Source organism: Montipora capricornis, chromosome 14 (genome assembly GCF_036669925.1).
Source record: "Montipora capricornis isolate CH-2021 chromosome 14, ASM3666992v2, whole genome shotgun sequence".
Taxonomy (NCBI): Eukaryota; Metazoa; Cnidaria; class Anthozoa; order Scleractinia; family Acroporidae; genus Montipora; species Montipora capricornis.
Genome location: NC_090896.1, coordinates 28,530,112 through 28,535,111, shown reverse-complemented (window position 1 = coordinate 28,535,111; position 5,000 = coordinate 28,530,112). Strand labels below are relative to the sequence as shown.

General features: G+C 39.9%; 1 protein-coding gene across 1 annotated transcript in view; it reads right to left on the bottom strand.

Annotated features, from left to right (window-relative positions):
* Window positions 1–5,000, bottom strand: part of LOC138032396 (uncharacterized) — a 58,066-nt gene that overhangs the window by 27,692 nt on the left and 25,374 nt on the right. The window lies entirely within an intron of this gene.

Below are 5,000 nucleotides of genomic sequence, written 5' to 3'. Positions count from 1 at the left end.
ACCACCTCCTGCTTAACCAACTGAGCCACCGCGGAGCGCGGTTGTTTCTTCTAGCGATCAAGTCTATCGACATAGAAAAGACGTCTCCTATGGAACGCCAACACTGTCTTATGTGAACCTCTTTCATTATATGCGGTGCATTTTACGTTATATGCGGTGCATCTTACATTATATGCGGTGCCTTTCACATTATACGCAGTGCTTTTCTTATTATATGCGGTACTTTTGTCATTATATGTGGTACTTTTGTCATTATATGTGGTACTTTTGTCATTATATGCAGTGCTTTCGTCATTATATGCAGTGCTTTCGTCTTTATATGCGGTGCTTTCGTCGTTCTATGTGGTGGTTGTGTCATTATATGAAGTAGTTTTTACATTATATGCGGTGCTTTGTTTGTCATCATTATATGAGGTGCTTTTGTCGTTCTATGCGGTGCGTTCTTCATTATGAGGTGATGATTCCCCGGGGTCTGGGTAGGAGCTTGTGAAAAATCCCCGGAAAACCCGGAAAACTAAGACCCTTTTCATTTTAGTTTTCAAAGCAATCCCTGAGCCGTTTAAAAAGGCGCAAACATATAATAAATAAATGCGAAGGAAATCGGGAATAACTCACGCGCAAAGCAGCAAATAAGCCATAGAAAAGAACGGCACCAAAAAACCCTGTATTCCTGAAAGAAATATTATGTATATCCAAAAAATTAAGATCGATTTTGAGACGACAAGAAGGCTTTATAATGACGGCGCTGGGAGAAAATCTAGCGACGCTTGCTTGATAATTTATTCACGCCACAACCGCGAATGTCACGCCAGGCGAGTCAAGGCCGCATGACAATCCCGCATTTCATCAGAAAGGTAAAAGAAATCGTTGTTCTAAAATGCCTCGCCTGTAACTGAACCAATTGTTCATTTGTTCTTCGGAAATTATTGCCAGTCGGGTGTTACGTCCTGTTGGAAATCAACGGCGGATTTTTCTTTGATCGATCTCTGTCGTGAGCGCATGTAAACAAATACCAAGGTCAACAGATTGGGACTGAGATGGGTGGGAAGCAGGAAGCTCTAACTTGGCGTCTGTGCATTGAATTAAAAGGTAACAAAGGTAATAATATAAAGCGTATTTAATTGAACGATCAAAGGCTTATTCGGTTCTATGATAAGTGGAACCTCCTCTTGCAGTCGCATAAACATCTCTGAAATTTTGCTGAGCTTATTCAAAAATTAAAAAAAAATTCATGGGTGTCAGTTAGGCCTTGTCCCGATAGATTAGTACACGGTATAAAGATTTCTGTAAGAATCACATGGCAATGTTATGGAGGGTTTTAAAACATTGAGAACCTTTACATATCAATTTGCTTATGGACATATTAAAATCAAAATATTTTTAGATTTTCAAAACAGAACGAACGTGCTCGGACTTTCTAACAAAGGCCCCCGAGTTCCAGCCGTACAATATATGGTCCAATAAAACCAGACAGGCAATCCAACTAGATTACGCAAATCGTATAATTTATTCCAATAAGATTATTCGATCTAAAGAAAAGAACGAAATACATTTGAGAAACCGAACAGGATTCATCCGTACATAAACACGGGAGTAAAACTATTGACTAGAATTACAGCATTGAATACTTACTTCTTTGACGATGTCTAGAAGGATTGTTTCACGGTGTACAGGTCAGCAACAGATAAAATAGGTCAGAGTATAACAGAAAACGGGTCAGCGAGACAGATTAGCAAAACATGCACATATCTTCGAATCGGAAATGTCTGAACTGAAAAACTGACTTATTCACGTGGCGTAATTACATAAGTTAGTGTCAATCAAAAATCAATCAGGAAATCAAGTTAATAATTCATTGTAATGACGAAACAATATAAGTACCAAAAACAAGAATAAAATGAAAAGAACCTTAGGTTTCCGGGTCTTAGTTTTCCGGGTCTTAGTTTTCCGGGTCTTAGGTCTTAGTTTTCCGGGGATTTTTCACAAGCTCCTACCCAGACCCCGGGGAATCATCACCTCATAATGAAGAACGCACCGCATATAACGACAAAAGCACCTCATATAATGATGACAAACAAAGCACCGCATATAATGTAAAAACTACTTCATATAATGACACAACCACCACATAGAACGACGAAAGCACCGCATATAAAGACGAAAGCACTGCATATAATGACAAAAGCACCGCATATAATGACAAAAGCACCGCATATAATGACGAAAGCACTGCATATAATGACGAAAGCACTGCATATAATGACAAAAGTACCACATATAATGACAAAAGTACCACATATAATGACAAAAGTACCGCATATAATAAGAAAAGCACTGCGTATAATGTGAAAGGCACCGCATATAATGTAAGATGCACCGCATATAACGTAAAATGCACCGCATATAATGAAAGAGGTTCACATAAGACAGTGTTGGCGTTCCATAGTCTCCTCTTAGAAGGTTTGATGGGATTTACTGCTAAGCCAGGTTGTAACCCCGGCGGCTTAACGCCCGGGAAGGCCCCCCCGGGGCTAAACGATTAAACGTACCGTTTGTCGTCCAACAGAGTGGTTTTCATGATCGGTTATCACACCAATCCTTATTGGAGAAAGTGAGCCGCATGAGGGTTTATGTAAAATCTGGAATCCGAAATCTGGAACGCGTTTTTGCCATTACTCACCCTAACTTATGAATTGACTTTGTCAGTTATCATTTATGTACCGTATTTATTCGATTAAGCGCCCACCTCGAATAAGCGCCCACCCTGAAGGTAGAAAAAGTTAATAAGCGCCCAGCCGGTCGAATAAGCGCCCACCCCCTAGTTATACACCAGCTGAAATCCGCTTAGCTCTCGACTGCGTGACTGCGGGAGCACTAGGTATACACCACCTGAATTCCTCATACATTACGACTGTGTGATTGTGGGACTGCTGGAGTTATACACCAACTGAATTCCTCTTACATTACCACTGTGTGACTGTGGGACTGCGGGAGCACTAGTTATACACCAGCTGAAATCCGCTTAGCTCTCGACTGCGTGACTGCGGGAGAATTAGTTCTACACCACCTGAATTCCTCATACATAACGACTGTGTGATTGTGGGACTGCGGGAGTTATACACCAACTGAATTCCTCTTAGACTGCGTGACTGCGGGAGTTATACGCGAATTTTTTTCTTTCAAATATTAACAAAACTATTATTTCTCGTCAAGCGTTGCATCTCTTTTGTCATCTTGTCCAGTGAATTTTTTTTTGAAGCAAACATATTTGCTATTAGAGGCAAAATCCCCTTTCTATTTCATTACGTAAGTGAAGAGGAGAAACTCGATCGAGTCATATTACCATACGCAATATTATAACAAAATAATTTCAGGATCAAACCGAAGAACCTTTTCCTTGAATAATGAAGCACAAATAGACAAGCTTTCTTTCAAATAATTCTTGGCTGTCACATTTCCAATTATTTTTTTACCAGAAGACTGTGCAGAGTTGAGTACAAATAAAATTATACCAAAGCCAGACAACAGAGATCACAGGTCCACTTAAGGTATTCGAATCGTTCTGTCTTTGTTGAACCCATAAGTTAACAGAGAATTTTCAATTTGGTTTCAGTGTTCTACATAAGAGCACACTCGGTAAAATAATAGAAATACAGCTCACTTTGATTTCGGCTAGACGGGCGATAGATTGTTGTCGAAGTCCATTACTCAACGCTTTTAAGATTCCAGATATTTTTTTTCACCGCCTGTCTTGTTTATCCAATTGACTTTCCATTATTGAGCTCCAAAAGTGTATATTTTGTTTAAAGATCCACTAAAACACCATTCGCGTTAGAAGACTTCCGACGCCATTGCAGGTTAAGTTAAATATTCTGTGTCCGCCAGAGAAATCTAAGCATTTCCACTACCCCCTTGATCCTAAGAAAATACGCGCATAAGGTCCTATGCACAAAGACACTACTTAACATGGGCGTGACAGGCAAGACTTACCGACACGGAAAAAAAAAGAAAACGACCAAATGTTACCCATTTTCTCACTGGGATTGCGATACACTAAACCACAGACGACTACGGGGCAGATTCACGGGGAAACATGTATTTAAAGAATTGTGTGCGTGACCGGAAACAAGCTTTTGTGTTTTTGTTGGACCCAAAAGCCGGTCATTGTATGACTCGGTAACACATCTTACCACGCTAATTTCTCCTGGTATTGTTAAGAAAAAGTATGAAGTATTTTAAATACTGTACCATCACACTTAACCATATGGTTGGGTCACGAATGTTGGACTTTAGACTTTCGACTTCAGACTACGGGATTGAACTGGATATTGACCAAGATTTGCAACATAAAAAATCCCTGAAATACCGTGAATTTTAAAATTCCTTGGAACAAAGTTTAGGAAACCCATAGCCACTTGTTTTTAATAGTATCTTCACCTAGCATAAGCAGCTGAGGAATGGAAAGTGTAGCACACACACATCCAAATTCTCAGCTAAAAACTCTTCAGGCATTTCTACTGTAAAATAACAGGGATGGCACTAGGATTTTTCAATCTGGGTCCTGGGACCCGCATGTTCGGCCAAATTGGGGTCCCAAGCATTTGTTGGGGGTCCCAAAATCTTGGTGACCCTCAGCGAGAAAAAGAGTATGTTTTAAATTATGAGAAAAAGAGAGTAACCAACTTGGAATTAATATTGACGCATATGCATATGCATAGCACCGGCCGACAAAGGCTTTTCCTAGAGCCGTTACATTCATTCCTGGAGAAGAACTCTGTTAATGAAAGAGTACCCTTCCCAAGGGTTTACGCATTACTGGTTTCCTCCCTTAGGAGCAACGAACAGTGACGTCTTTTGCTATATATTTGCATTCAGTGACTTGCAGAGTACATTCCTCTGAAGAAGACCTCAGAAGGCGGTCGAAAATTTAGTTTTAACCTTTTTAGATGTTTTAAACCCCATTTCTTAGAACTTCAATTATGAACACAGATCGCTCCAAC